This window comes from Arachis stenosperma, chromosome 6, assembly GCF_014773155.1.
Source record: "Arachis stenosperma cultivar V10309 chromosome 6, arast.V10309.gnm1.PFL2, whole genome shotgun sequence".
Classification (NCBI taxonomy): Eukaryota; Viridiplantae; Streptophyta; class Magnoliopsida; order Fabales; family Fabaceae; genus Arachis; species Arachis stenosperma.
In genome coordinates this window covers 112,651,470-112,667,884 of record NC_080382.1, presented here as the reverse complement: position 1 = coordinate 112,667,884, position 16,415 = coordinate 112,651,470, and the positions used below count along the sequence as shown (strand labels likewise).

Genomic DNA, 16,415 nt, shown 5'->3' with positions numbered 1-16,415 from the left:
TTGGGTTTTTTGGACTCCCTTCCTATGTGGAGAAAAAGCCCAAATGTTAGTATCCAAACCCATGAATAGTTGAAGTGGCTGAGGTGAGTTAGGGTTGAGTGAGAGAGGTCTCATTTTGAGAGAAGAACACCAAATACTAGAGAGAATAGAATAGAGAAAGTCATTTTCACACATATACAAAGCTGTTTCCATAAATTGGTCGCTGTAGATTTGTTAACCGTTGGATTGAGCTCAAATTTGGACAGTGTGTTTCACACTTCTGGTTCTTTGTTTTTACCTTTCGGATCTTCGATTTGATGTTTGTAGCTGGAGATATTGGCCACAGACAGCAGCTCTATTTTTGTAGTATTTTCATCTTCTTGTTCTTGTTTTGTAAGCTTTGAAACTTGGGTTGTTTGGCTTGTTGTATGCACGTTTTGTGCTGTAATTTGTGATTCTCTTGTATCCTATTTTTCATCATAGTGAAGCTATTTCCTGATCTTGGTGACTCATGGTTTTTACTTCTCACATTAAGGAGGTTTTCCACGTTAAAAATCTTAGTGTGTTAGCTTGTCTCTAATTTTTTATTTATGTGATTTTTTCGCTGTTATTGGATATTATTGTGCTACTGTTAATACTTGTTGTGAAAGAATTGTTGCTCCTCTAATTTTTATAGATAGAAAATTGTGTATTTTATTTCTATCACACATAACATAGTCATAAGATTGAAACACTGAAGAAGTAATTAAAATAAAATAACGACTCAATTAAAAATGAAGATACAAGTAAGTATGGTAGTAATTATGTTTTTCTTTGTAGTTTCGTTTGCATTTGGTCAGCCTAGGGTTGGATTCTATAGAAGCAGCTGCCCAAAAGTAGAGTTGATTGTGAAGCAACAAGTTCAGCGGCGATTCAACCGTGACAAGTCCATAACCGCTGCATTGCTTCCATGCATTTCCATGACTGCTTTGTCAGGGTAAGGATATATGCAATTACAATGATAAATTCTTATATATATATATATATATATATATATATATATATATATATATATATATATATATATATATATATATATATTGGAGACTAAATCTAGATTAGGTAATTATCTATCTGAAAACTTGAACTCACATTCGCATAGCCGCATAGGTAACTAGTAATAAACATGTCTATGCTTTTTTTTTTTTTTTTTATATATTCTTAAGTTTTTACGGCACCTCTAACTCTCATGTTAATAACTAATTCGTTTGAAAATGTCCAAAGATGATTGATTTATTTAGTTGACTAAGTGTGGTATAAATTTGTAAGTGCTCAGAAAGATTAGAGATATGTCTTAGCGGAATAATTATTAGGAAAGCTACTTAGTGTATGTTTGAAATTATAATGGAGTATAACAAAATCAACTATGTGTATTTTAAAATATGTGATTAATTATGTGTATTTTTTCATTAACTAACTCCACAAAAATAATACCAAATACCTAAGTTTTTATGTAAGATTATTACTTACACACTAAAATCAATTAATTAAAATTAGCTTTGTTCTTTTTGTGTATAATTTAATTCAATTTTAATATATATTTTATATTTTAATTTGTATTTTATACTGATAATTAATTTTAATGTACATTTAGTATAATTGATTTTTACGTGTCAAAAACAATAAAAAGTATTAGATAAATAAGTTATTTTATAATCAAATTTAATTAAGTCTTTTTCTTTTATGCATCTCTTTTTTTCGATTAGTTTTTATCGTGTCAATAAATTATGAGTAATTACTCAAATCAGTCCCCAAGAATTTTAAAAGTGGACATTTAAGTTCTCAAAAAAAATTAATACACAAATCAATCCCTAAGATTTTACTCCGACAAACAAATCAGTCGTCCCCAATTCATTTTCCGGTAGAATAATTACCCAAATCAGTCCTCAAGGATTTTAAAAACAGATATTTTAGTCCCAAAAAAAATTAATGTACAAATCAATCCCCAACATTTTTCTCTATTAGACATAACAGTCCTCCGTCCAAAAATAAAATAAAATAAAATAATTATTATTATTAATTGTACAATAATATTATATTATAATTTTTGTATTTTTTAGACAAAAATAATGATAAATTTATTTTTTAGATATATATATATATATATATATATATATATATATATATATATATATATATATAGTCACTCAATAATAATAATAATAATAATAATAATAATAATAATAATAATAATAATAATAATAATAATAATAATAATAATAATAATAAAATAGTTAGAGATTATTCTACAAAACATTTAAGATTAAAATTATTTGATATTTTTATATTTAATATAATAAAAAATATCCTATTTCAAAAATATCTTTATATTAAAAAAATATGTATTAAAAAATATTTTAATTTGAATTTATATTAAATACATGTTTTTTTTAATACAAACATGTTTTTTTTAAAATAGTACATCTTTTGATTATATTAAATACAAAAATATCAAATAATTTTAACCTTAAATTTTTTGTAAAATAATCTCTAATAATTTTATTGATTATTATTATTATTATTATTATTATTATTATTATTATTATTATTATTATTATTATTATTATTATTATTGAGTGAATATATATATAAATACACACATAAGAATCTAATGAATAAATTTATTATTATTTTTGTCTAAAAAATATAAAAATTTATAGTACAATATTATTATGCAATTAATAATAATAATAATAATAATAATAATAATAATAATAATAATAATAATAATAATTTATTATGATTATTATTATTTTATTTTATTTTTGGACGGAGGACTGTTATGTCTAACGGAGAGAAACGTTGGAAATTGATTTGTACATTAATTTTTTGGGGACTAAAATGTCCGTTTTTAAAATCTTTGGAGACTGATCTGGGTAATTACTCTGTCGGAAAATGAACTGGAGACTGATTTGTCTGTCGGAGTAAAACCTTAGGTCTTTGGGAATTGATCTATGTATTAATTTTTTTTAGAGACTAAAATTTTGATTTGGGTAATTACTCATAAATTATTAAACTAACTTAATTAAATTTTAATTACAAAAATAATTTGATTACGTGGCATCACCAATATACAATGATAATACCAAATACACAAGATTTTAATTGTGCAGGGCTGTGATGCATCCATACTCATAGACTCCCCAAGCAACACCTCAGAGAAGAGCATAGGTCCAAAACGCTAGCGTTCGAGGATACGACTTTATTGATGAGGTGAAAGAGACCCTAGAATCTGAATGCCTTCTACAGTTTCATGCGCAGATATCATAACACTAGCCACAAGAGATGCCGTGGCCTTTTCCGGTGGACCCAAATACGCCATCCCCACCGGACGGCGCGACGACTTAGTATCCAACAACAGCGACGTTGACATACCACGAGCAAGTGCGCCGGTGCAATTTATATCACAATTTTTCGCAAATAAGGGAATGACGGTAGAGGAAATGGTGGTTCTCTTGGGTCCACATAGTGTTGGTGTTGCTCATTGTGTTTCCTTTCAGAGAAGGCTTTCGAGTTTTAATGGGAAACATGATCCTACAATGGATCCTGCATTGGATTCTAAGCTTGTGAAGGTTTGTAACCCAAAGGCGGGAAAAGTTCAAGTTTCGCCTCCAAGTGTGTTCTTGGATCAGAATACTTCGTTTATAGTTGATAATGAGTTCTACAAGCAGATTCTTTTGAACAGAGGTGTGTTGCAGATTGACCAGGAGCTTGCTTTGGATAGTTCCACTAAAGATTTTGTGTTTAGTTTTGCTGTGAATGGTGACAAGTTTCAAAAGAGTTTTGCAGATGCGATGATAAAGATGGAAAAAATTGAGATTTTGGTTGGGAATGACGGGGAGATTCGCAAAAATTGTAGGGTCTTCAACTAAATGCACTTATACATAGAATGTTATAGTGGCATGTGCCCGGCAATGATAGTGGTGACTATACATACTTGTCTGAACTATTTAACATATATGTCTATAATTCAACTATCATATCTATTAATGAAAATTATTATAACCATTTTCAAGTAAATAGTCACATTTTTCGGGGTGTAAAGAAAATACACTTTGGACTTATTAAAAAATTATGACTTATTCGGGGTGCAAATCTGTCTCAGCACCCATGGACTATACCCAAAAGTTTAGCAAGAAAGTGGAACACCACTATCTGAGATCACTGGTTACAGAGAATAGTTTGAAGGATCGTATACATAGCTAATTCAGACTCGACATAGCTTATGCTGTTATGCAGCATGTCGTCTAAGTCAATTTCTAAATTTCCCTCATATGGATGGAGAACTGGGGATTCAATACATCAAACTTTAGAGGAAACTTAGCTTTGTTTATTGTTTTAGAGGAAATTTTCTGCATTATTATGGTTATTGAGTCAGTAATACAGGAAAATTATTATGAAATTGTTCTTCATTTAATTATTTAATACCAAAGATATATATGTTTCAAATTTCTTCTGAAAGAAAGTTTATAATAGCAGTAGCTCCATTAAAAAAATATGTATTAAAGCAACAAAATACTACATTTTTTTACACTAAAAAAACAGCATTAATTTAAACAACCCCCAAGTAATGTACTATTCAAAGTGTATATAAGAGAGAAGAAGAACTAATATAAGTATATTGAAATAATACTTTTATGAAAGATTTCAGCACAAATAAATCGTCATTCCACTTGATTGAAAGAGACATAAATAAAAAGAAAAATGATAAAATCAGAAAGACTCCAACTAATCCTTTGCCATCGTAACCGCCGATCTAAAATGTTCTGGTCAATCAATGATTACTTCCTTGATGTGAGATATCCTGGGCCAATACTCTCCTACTCCTGCCACACATTTTATACACAACTTTGGACAATTGACAATTACCAAACTTTCAAGGGCTGTGAGGTAATGAAAATCATTCGAGAGTGACATCAACTTTGGACAATCACAAATTCTAAGCCTATTCAAACAAATCAAAGATGATAGCCATTTAGGAAACACCTCAAAGTTGATGCAACCTCTAATTATCAAGGTGTGTAATGTATTTGTAGATGATTGAACCCAAGGAGGCAGGGTCACCAACTGTGGTAAAGATTCAAGCCATATACATTTCAATCTCATGTTGGAGTCTTTGGTTTCACATTCATATTCCTCTGGAAATTCCAACTTGTCACACCCATTAATATGGATATACTCTAATTGGGGAAAATGCTTGGGATCAATTGTTAGAAACTTCAAATTGCTACATTTTCCAACAATCAATGTCTTAAGAGTAGGTAATTTTATCCTGAGAAATAAAGACTCTAAATTCTCGCTAAACGAGATATGCAATCTTTGAAGAAAGTTCAAGTTTGCAATCTCCTTCTCAGGCAAAGAAACCTGCTTTGTGGTTATTTCCAAACGTCGAAGGCTAATTAACTTTTCTAAACCTCTGGGTAATACTTCAAGCTCGGTACACCCAACAAGCAAGAAAATTTGCAAATATTGGAGCATGCATATAGAATCAGGCAATCTCTTCACTTTACGATTATATTGCAGATCAAGAAATCTTAAGTGCTTCAACTTATGAATGAACCAAGGTAATGTTTCATAAGTTGAATTACTTAAGTCTAACATATACAGGTATTTATGCTTCAACACCGATGTATTGAGAAAAGCTTCATCAATTCCAATTTCATGTACAGGAAACAATATAGTTTGGAGAGTTGCTGATTCTGGAATATGAGATTTGTTAGGCATATGCTTTGCCAAAAAAGACAGATGCTGAACATTCTCAGGCATATTTTGGATGTTCAAGTTGACACACACGCACTGATCTTTTGCAACATAGATCGCAAGATCGTGCATTAAATCATGTATTTTAAAACAATAGCCAGCCCCAAAGTCAATAAAATCCTGAAGAAAAGATTTTGACATTAATTCAAGTAAATATTGATTGGCAATATCTTCCAAAGACTTGTTTTCTACTGATGATGGAATGAGACCAAGTGCTCCCCAAAGAGAAGAGACAGTTGCACTGATGAATACGTAATCCTTTGGAAAAAGAGAGAACATAGCAAAGCAATGCTTTAAATATGATGGCATTTGATCATAGCTTAATTTTAAAACAGGTAAAATGTCATTTTCCTTTTGTGACAATTTTCATATCTCATTATCTCGCACATGTTCCCACTCATCTATCTTATGTTTTGAAAACAATGAACTCCCCAGTGTTCTTATTGCCAAAGAAACGCCACTACATTTTTTCACAATTTCTCTCGCAATATTCATCAATTTCGGATACTTCTTCTCTTCACCTTCTTTAAAGGCCCATCTAACAAATAAAGACAATGAATTCTTTAAAGAAAGGCCTTCTAAATTGTAGGAGCTAACAGTACCCATCATGGAAGCGAGAGTGGGACTACGAGTAGTCACCAAGATCTTACTTTCGTTAGAACCCATCATTTCTAGCAAATCTCTTAATTCGAGCCATTTAACACGATCATCATTCCATACATCGTCCAAGATGAGTAGGAATTTCTTCCCAGCAATTTTTTTTCTTAGAGTATGTTGCAGTTGCTGCACATCCAAATCTTTCACATTTTGTTGGCCAACAGGAGAATAAGAAGATGCAAGATCTCCTTCACTAGCACACATGATGATTTTGATCAACAATTGGTTGATGTCAAAGTCATCAGAAACACAGATCCACATTTTCAATGGAAAAGACTCTGTTATCCTCTGATCATTGTACACCAATTTAGCAAGGGTAGTCTTCCCCATACCTCTAATTCCCACTATTGGAATAACTGAGGTATGTGAATTTTCCTGCAACAAAAGCTTTATGATCTTCTCTTTATCAAAGTCCCTCCCTATGGCATTTGACTCAACAACATGGGAATAAGTCATTTTCCTCCTATGCACAACTCGCCTATCAACATCAATTCTTTTAAGCCCAAACTTATTCCTATCAGCCGCAACTAGATCTAATCTTTTCTTGATTTCTTCTAATTTTTTACTCATCTTATAATGAAAAACAAGCGAATTAGAACTCGAGAAGAAGCGACCTACCTTGTGTTTGGTGGAACCATAGGCTTTGACTACTTGCTTCCGCAAAATCTCGCACTCGAGTTCGTCAAGCACGATCTCGGTATCGGAGAAAACGCGCTTGATCTGCTTCAGCCATTCTCGCAGCGCGTGGTTCTGCTCTTGCTTTTGCTCAGCATCTAAGAGCACATCTTTGACGTATGAGAGAGTGTGTTTGAAGTCTTGCAAGTCATCGTACACACCAATGAGTTGAGTAGCCGCTTCGTATACAGGAGAAGCCAGCTTTCTTATCAATGATTGTGCCACATTGAATATGAATGATTCAGCCATGGTTAATGGGGAATGCAGATCAGAGAGGAGGAGAGATTCAAAAGCAGGTTCAGTGAAATCACTGTGAAGTCTCCAAACCCCAAGCAAATGTTAATAGTCAAAATGTTACACACACCAGCAACTGAGAGTGTGCTGCACTTTTTTTAATAATTAAATTTTAATATTTATTTTATATTAATAATTAATTTTAATAACATATCTTGATGTTTATCTAATATGATTGAAAAAAAAATATTCTAATCAGCATATATTTATGATTTTTTAGTTTGGGTTATAATATATGTAAACAATGCTTAATGTAACCAAATTCAAATTTTAGTTTTGACTAGCACGAAAACCCAGGAAAGAAACAGTCACTGAGGCACTAAAGTAAGTCAACTACATGTATTTTTGTATATTATAAAATTTTAATTTTACGTACTCTCTTAAAGAATTTAGATTTTTTAAAATTTGAATTTCATTTTAAAGAGTAAAGTGTAATATTTTATTTTTAAATAATTTTCCTTTTATATTTATTTATAGTCCAACTTATAAAATTAATGATGAGAAATTACACTTTATTCTCTAAAATAAAATTCAAACTTTAGAGAATTCAAATCTCTTTCTAAATTTTGCACGGATAAAAAAACAATTATTAGAGCAACTCCAATAAAATTAATTTTAAATATTATTTTTAAAATAATATTGATATTAGTAAAGTTATATCGTATCATTTTAAAAAAACATTAATAAAATACTACGATTTGTATAATCTATTAAACCTTTATTAAGACTTTGTTTAATTAAAAGAAAATAAATAAATAAAAAATTTGAATGAATTTTTTTCAATATATTTAAATGAATATATATAAATATATATATATATATATATATATATATATATATATATATATATATATATAAGGTTATAAAAAAATAATTTTATCTTTGCATATTTTAAAATATATTAAAAAATAAGAGGATAATATTAATTATATTTTTTTTCATTTTTCATTTAATATTAAAGAAAAAATTTTTTAATGAGTCTCACTTACTTTTTTACACTATTCATTCTTTTTTTTTTTTTTACTTTTTCATTCAACCAAATAATGAAAAATAGTTTTTTTTTTTAGTTTCTTTTCTTCCTTTTTTCTTTCTTTTCATTTTCCATTCAAACAAACAGAGCCAAAATAAATATTGTAACTGTTGAGGGTAAGCATACAAATAAAAAATAATTTGTTAACCAATTATAGCTAGTGTTAGTTACTAGTTACTAAAGATAGGTATTCGGTTATTCTGTTTTGTCCATCTCAACAGTTTTATTAGCTCTTATACTCTAGTGAGTATATATATGTATTTCAGTGTGTGAAAAATGATACGAAGTAATCAATTCTATTTTATGAGATAATTCTCTCTCTCTCTTTTTTTCTTCCTCATATTGCATTTTTAATAAAAAACTAATTGTTACTGCTCTTAGTGTTTTCACTAAGAGTCTTAACTATTGTGAAGTTCTATCGTGACAATTCATTCTTGTAACATAGTATCTAGAGCTCAGTTGTGATGATTCATGGCACTTCTTCTTACAAATTCAACCCCTACTATCAAGAATGTTGTGGTTCTAATTCAAGACAATCATGTCTTTTTTGAATTCTGGCCTGACTTTTGTGTAATTCCTAATCAGGTTATTCGGAATCATCTCCTTCAAGGAATAGCTAAAGGAAGAATCTATTATTTTGATCAACTAGTTGTTTCAAGAAATGGGATGATTACACTTATTGCTGTTAATTCTAAATGCTTAGCTAATTTAGCCAATTCAAAAAAATCTATTACTTCTTTCAACAAGGAAGTGTAGAGAGAAAGCATAGACATATCACTGAGACTGATTTATCTCTTCTAGCTACTGCATCCATGTCCCTAGAATATTGGAATGTTGTCTTTACTACTGCCTGTTTTCTTATAAACAGATTACCCATAGTAAAACTAAATTTTCATAGTTCTTATGAAGCTCTTTTTCTCAAACCACCAGATTATATATCTCTAAGGATATTTGGATGTGCTTGTTATCGCTTGCTACGACCATACAATAAAAGAAAGTTCAATTTTAAATCTAAAATGTATGTGTTTTGGGTTATGATTCGAACAATAAAGGTTATTAATGTCTTAATCAAGAAGGCAAGATTTTTATCTCTAGAAATATATTATTTGATGAACTTATTTTTTCCTTTCAGGGATGAAAACCTTCACATTCTTCTGCACTATACTCATCTCCCTCTCCTAATAATGCACCTGGTAGAGTCATTCCCTTGATTATTCAACTTATTCAATTCGATTCTACTTTTGTTTCTAACATACAACCCTTCCCTTTATCTAATCTATACTCATCTCCCATTGTCAATCCTCCAAATTCTCACACTAATACCTCAACTCCCTCTCCCACAATCACCACCGACACTACAACAACCAACACTATCCTAATTTCTGGGATAGAAATTCAACTCCCTCCTAGTACACCTACTGCTACCACAACTCCATTTCTTTCTTCCAATACTCATCCCATGACTACTAGACTAAAATCTAGTATTATAAAGCTGAAAAACCTAGTGGCTATTCCTGACTCCCCTGATTTAGTCAATCAAGTACTAAAAAATGCTAAACAGTCCTGGTAGCATAAATCCCCACACTTTCGTACAGCTGTACCAGCAAGTGCACTGAGTTATCCAAGTAATATCTGAGCGAATCAGGGTCGATCCCACGAGGATTGTGGTTTGAAGCAAGCTATGGTTATCTTGCAGGTCTTAGTCAGGTGGATCAAGAGGTTGTTGGATTATGGAATTTAGGATTTTTGGAATCTGTAATAGGAATATAGTTGAAGATTGGAGTTGCTTTGTCTTTCTAAATTAACTCTGGCATTACTATCTTCTTTGTTTGTGAGTAATTTCTTCAATGGCAGGCTGTATGTGATCAACGCCATGGGCCGTGGTCATTGATCTTCTCTGCTACAGATTGAACGCCATTAGCCGTGGCCATCCAATCTGACGAAGGGTGAAGCTCTAGCAGATCATTCTCTTGGCGATCCTACTCAAAATGCCACAGACAAGGTCGAATCTTCTGGATCAGAGAATGCTGCTTCTTTGGATTCTAGCCTATACCATGGAGACCCTAATCTCCACAAAAATCGGCTGATCTGGTGTTTCGAGAAGTCTCCAACAAAGTCGTGAATTAGCCGTCTGAGAGATGTATAAACATAGCTGTTGGTTAGTGCTTTCCAGGCACGTATTCACACGAACCCAAGTAGATGTGGGTGTTTGTCAGGCACGTTCGTCTTAGTATGATGAACAGATTTGATTGTCACTAATCATCCTATTCACCATGTTGAAGAGTGGATATACATCTTAGAAGTAAATCAAACATGGATCAAAGAAGAAATAGTAATACTTTTATTAATTTATAGGACTCAGCAGGGCTCCTCCCCTCAACCTAGGAGGTTTAGAAACTCATACTGAAAGGAAATACAATGTAAAACTCGAATATGGTGACTAGTATGCATGTTTCTCTAATAATTATGTAAAATACACTTTAAATACTAAACAAATGACTAGTAAAGGTAAAACAGTCTATTTAATCCACTTGGTGAGTGTTTTGGCTGAGCTTTGATGAGATCCACGTGCTATGAGGCTCTTAGGGCATTGAATGCTGGCTAAGGGGTCCTCTCTGGACTTTTGGACGCTGGGCTCTACTCTTTGGGCGCTGGACGCCTGGAAGGGGGCAAAAATCTGGCGTTGGACACCAGTTTTGGGCCTTCTAATCCAAAGCAAAGTATGGACTATTATACATTGCTGGAAAGCTCTGAAATTCAGATTTCCATAGCCATTGAGAGTGCTCCATTTGGATTTCTGTAGCTCCATAAAAGCTCTTCCGAGTATAAGGAGGTCAGATCTGGACAGCATCTGCAGTGCTTTCTCTATCTCTTAATCAGACTTTTGCTCCAGCTCCTCAATTTCAGCCAGAAATTATCTGAAATTGCACAAAAACACAAAAAGTCAAAGCAGAATCCAAAAATGTGAATTTAACACTAAAACCTATAAAAACTCAATAAAAACTAAACAAACACACTAAAAACTATATGAAAATGATGCCAAAAAGCGTATAAAATATCCGCTCATCACAATACCAAACTTAAATTGTTGCTTGTCCCCAAGCAACCAAAAACATAGTAGGATAAAAAAGAAAATTAAGATACAATAAATCTCAAAGTTTCAAATAAAGCTCAATTACAATTAGATGAGCGGGACTTAGTAGCTTTTTGCTTTTGAAAAGTTTTGGCATCTCACTATCCATTGAAACTCAAAATGGTTGGCACCTTTAGGAACTTAGAATCCAGATGATACTATTGACTCTCCTAATTAAGCTCTTTTTTATTCTTGAACACAGCTTTCAAAGTCTTAGCCGTGACCCTAAGCACTTTGTTTTCCAGTATTACCATCGGATACAATAATGCCACAGACACTTTAACTGGGTGAACCTTTTCAGATTGTGACTCAGCTTTGCTAGAGTCCCTATACAGAGGTGTCCAGAGTTCTTAAGCACACTCTTTTTGCTTTGGACCACGACTTTAACCGCTCAGTCTCAAGCTTTTCACTTGACACCTTCACGCCACAAGCACATGGTTAGGGACAACTTGGTTGAGCCGCTTAGGCCAGGATTTTATTCCTTTAGGCCCTCCTATCCATTAATGTTCAAAGCCTTGTATCCTTTAACCTTTGCCTTTTGGTTTAAAGGGTTATTGGCTTTTTCAATCTGCCCTCCTTTTCCTACATTTTTGGGCAGTAATGGATTTTTCTGCTTTATTTATTTATTTATTTATTTTTGCCATTTTTTCTTTCTTTTTCGCATGCATATATAATTTTTTTTCGTTTGCAACGTGCTTTTCTTTTTCTTTTTGCTGTCTTTTCTTGCTTAAAAATCAATTTTTAGATTTTTCAAATTATCAATAATATTTTATCTTTTTTCCTTATTCTTTCAAGAGCCAACATTTAAAAATTTCAACTTCAAATATGCACTGTTTAATCATGCATTCAGAAAACAAAAGCAGTGCCTCCATATCAACATAATTAAACTACTCTTATTTTAAACTTGAACTTTATGTATCTCTCAATTCTTTTCAAATAATTTTTTTCTTTTAAGCAAGGTGAGAGATATATGGAACATTTTATAAATTTAAGACATCAATGCAAATGATCATGCAACAAAATAAGAGAACAGATAAAACATAACAGAAAACAAAAAACTAATAAAAGGGAAAGGGAGTAAAAGAGAACGAATCCACCTTTAATGGTGGTGGCTAGTGCTCCTCCTTGAGGATCCAATGTGATGCTTGATCTCCTCTATGTCACTCCTTTGTCTCTGTTGAGGCGGCTACACAGGCTCATGTGCATGCTTTCTCATTTTCTCCATCCTCTTCTTGTGGGGGTAAATTCCTTTCCCTTCTTCTTCCTTGAGGTTTCTCCAGTCTTTGGTGCCATACTTGGGAGTGGTAGAAGTCAAAAAGCAAAATTTTTACAACACCAAACTTAAGAGTTTTGCTCGTCCTCGAGCAAATATGAACAATTGGGAAGAATAGGGTAGAAGAAGGTAAGGTGGAGCTTCTGTGGGACCTACTGGTCCTGAGAGGCTAGGGAATTCAAATTCCCTGTCCTCTGCACTGGCGTTTAAATGCCCAGGCGCTACTCCTTGGCTGGCATTCAACGCCAGCAATGCTGCCCATTTGGGGCGTTAGACGCCCAGCCAGAGCTCCCTGGCTGGCGTTCAACTTCAACAACACTCAATCCAGAGTGCTCTGTTTTCACTGCTGAAGAATTTTGTCTCTGTTCTGACTGCTGAACATTATCATGAACCTAAAAATATAACTTAAAGAAAAACAAAAATAATTAATTAAGGTTGGGTTGCCTCCCATCAAGCGCTTCTTTAATGTCATTAGCTTGATAGACAACTCCTTTCAAGGAGGAAGATAGTCATAGAGGAATAAATCCTTACTCCTTACTGGGAGCTTCCTTCCTGTGCTCTCTTGGATTAGCGTAAGACGCTCAAGAGACAAGATCTTATTCACTATCTGAGGTAGGGTTGGGCTTGCAGTAACATGCTGGTGTCCCTGATTGCCACTTCCCTCTTCCATGGTGAATACCATGATGAAATAAGTGACTACCACCATCTTCCATTGTGAAAAGCCTTCAGTAGGGATATTTTTGTTTTTCCAGCCCCTAGGCCTCTTTCTTTTGGGGCCTTCCTCCTTGGTGGATAGTGTACATCCAACACCAAACTTACATTTGGTCTTAGAAGGAATTGAATTAGTTCCATCCAAAGGAGGAGGGTTGGATGCTAAATCTTTTAGGCAAGTGCCTCCCTTGTTAAGGGGTAATGGAAGGTCCAGAACCTTGAACACCATCCAGTCTTTATGCAAAGGAAGCCTTGTTTCTTGTGCCTCTTGGATTCCCAACTTCTCTATTACAGAGAGTGGCATGAGGTTTATACTTGATCCTAGGTCACATAGAGCCTTCTCAAAGGCCATAGTGCCTATGGTGCAAGGAATCAGAAAGCATCTAGGATCTGGAAGCTTCTGTTGAACCAAAGAATTGAGTTCTTTGAAAAGCAATGGAGGCTCTTCCTCCAAAGGATTTGTACCAAACAGTTTGGCATTCAGCTTCATAAGAGCTCCTAGGTATCGAGCAACTTGCTCTTCCCTAGTGTCTTCATCATCATCCGATGATGAGTGTTCATCAGAACTCAAAGGAACCTCTATGGTCTCTATATGAGCCTTGGCTTCCTTTAGTTCTTGGATAGGGATTTCTTGAGTGGAATATGAGCACTCAGAAGGTGTGCATTGACTGGCGTTCAATGCCAGCTCTGCTAGCTCTTTGGGCGTTGAACGCCCTTGCTGTGCACCCTTACTAGCATTAGACGCCAGTTCCTCTATCCTTTTGGGCGTTGAACGCCCAGCAGGGGTATCCTTATTGGAATTCAATGCCAGCTTCTCTGGCTGTGTGGGTGTTGAACGCCCAGTAAAGGGTTCTTCACTGGCGTTCAGCGCCAGAATTCCTATGTGGTTGGGCGTTGAACGCCCAGCCAGTGCTCCCTGGTTGGCGTTCAATGCCAGTTCTGCTGCCAGGATGGGCGTTGAACGCCCAGTGAGGGATTTTTTACTGGCGTTCAATGCCTTTCCAGTCTCTTTAGATTCGGCCTCTGCCTCAGTGGAAGGTATCAGATTTAAACTTAAGCCAATATCATATACAGGGCTTTGTCAAAAATGATCTTTCCAGTAGTCCATGGGATTTGAAAGCTCCCTGGATCTGGCATCTTTCTTGGCAACTCATTCTGAATTAGGATACTGTACTTCTTAGTAAGTACCTCTATTTCATCTCCCATTAGGTCCTTCTTTTCAAAAAGAATGCCTTTTAGATAGGCCGTGTAGGGAGTCTTCTTTTCCAATACCTATATAGAAGAGATATTGACTTGCAACTCCTTAAGGGATGCTGGGAAATGAGCCAACTGCTCATTTGCCAGTTCTTTTTGTATGCCTAGGAAGGGTAGCTCTTGAGGCTCTTTCACCTCTGCATGGGCGTGCTTTGTGGGAGTCATAGGCTTCTCTTGCACACCTAGAGAAGATTCAACTCGAGGTTCCTTCTCCTCTGTAAGGGTGTGCTCAATGGCATTGTCAGGATTCTTATGGTTCGTGATTGCCTTAAGTCCCTTAATAGCTTGCTCCTGAGGTTTGGCCTCCTTGGTACTAATGAGGGCCAGACACTCTTCTGTGTTTCTGAGGAAGAGTTTCTCTGAATGGACGCCAGTTTTGGGCCTTCTAATCCGAAACAAAATATGGACGATTATACATTTCTTGAAAGCTCTAGAAGTTAACTTTTCATAACCAGTGATAACGCTCCATTTGGACTTATGTAGCTCCAAAAATTCTCTTCCGAGTGCGAAGAGGTCAGATCCGGACAGCATCTGCAGTGCTTTCTCTGTCTCTGAATCAGACTTTTGCTCCAGCTCCTCAATTTTAGCCAGAAATTATATGAAATTGCACAAAAACACAAAAAATAAAGTAGAATCTAAAAATGTGAATTTAAAACTAAAACCTATAAAAACTAAACAAAATACACTAAAAATATATGAAAATGATGCCAAAAAGCATATAAAATATCCGCTCATCAAGTCCCTCACTTGTTCTCATTGGAAGCAGGCTATAGACAACAAATTTAAGGCTATAACTAAATGTGGGACATGGTTTTTGGTTGATCTTCCACCCAATGCAACCTGTGTTGGTTGCAAATGGGTGTACGCCATTAAAAAGAGTGCAGAAGGTAAAATTCTTAGGTATAAAACAGTGCAAATCATAATCACTATTGCACTAACCCATAATTGGTGCTTAAGATAGTTTGATTTTGATCATGCATTCTTAAGTGGGGCATTATCATAAAATTTCTATATGCAGCAACCAGTTGGATGCAATGTGAGGCAGTCAATGAAAGTTTGCAAACTGCACAAGACCATCTATGGTCTCAAGCAAGCCCCAAGGATTTGGTATAATACTCTTGCTTCTACCTTAAAAAATTTTGACTTTTGAAATATAACTTTTGATGTGGCATTATTTATAAGAAAAACAAATTCTGATGTCACTTACATCCTGATATATGTGGATGATATTATTATCACAGGGTTAAACTCTGTTGAGATAGACAACTTAATTAAGAAATTGAACTGCATTTTTTCTTTGAAGGATCTTGGTTTATTTCACTTCTTTTTAGACCTTAAAGTCCATTATTTACCTGACCAAAAATTGTTGCTCACTCAAACAGAGTATGCAAAAGACTTGCAAAATCGTGCAGGAATTCATAATTCAAATCCTATGCCTACACCTATGATAACATCTTTGAAGATGAGAAAAAGTGACTCAGATCCTTATGAAGATCCTAAGCAATATAGATCCATTGTAGGAGCCTTACAGTATTTCACAATTACAAGACCAGATTTACCATTCGTTGTGAACAAAGTTTCTCAATTTATGCATTCACCAACCATTCAAC

The 16,415-nt window shown here is 34.0% G+C and overlaps 2 pseudogenes; one reads left to right on the top strand and one right to left on the bottom strand.

Moving 5' to 3' along the window:
* Positions 1–752: 752 nt before the first annotated feature.
* Positions 753–3,890, top strand: LOC130936140 (peroxidase 44-like; annotated as a pseudogene).
* Positions 3,891–4,788: 898 nt separating this feature from the next.
* Positions 4,789–7,359, bottom strand: LOC130934417 (disease resistance protein RGA2-like; annotated as a pseudogene).
* Between the last annotated feature and the right edge of the window lie 9,056 nt (positions 7,360–16,415).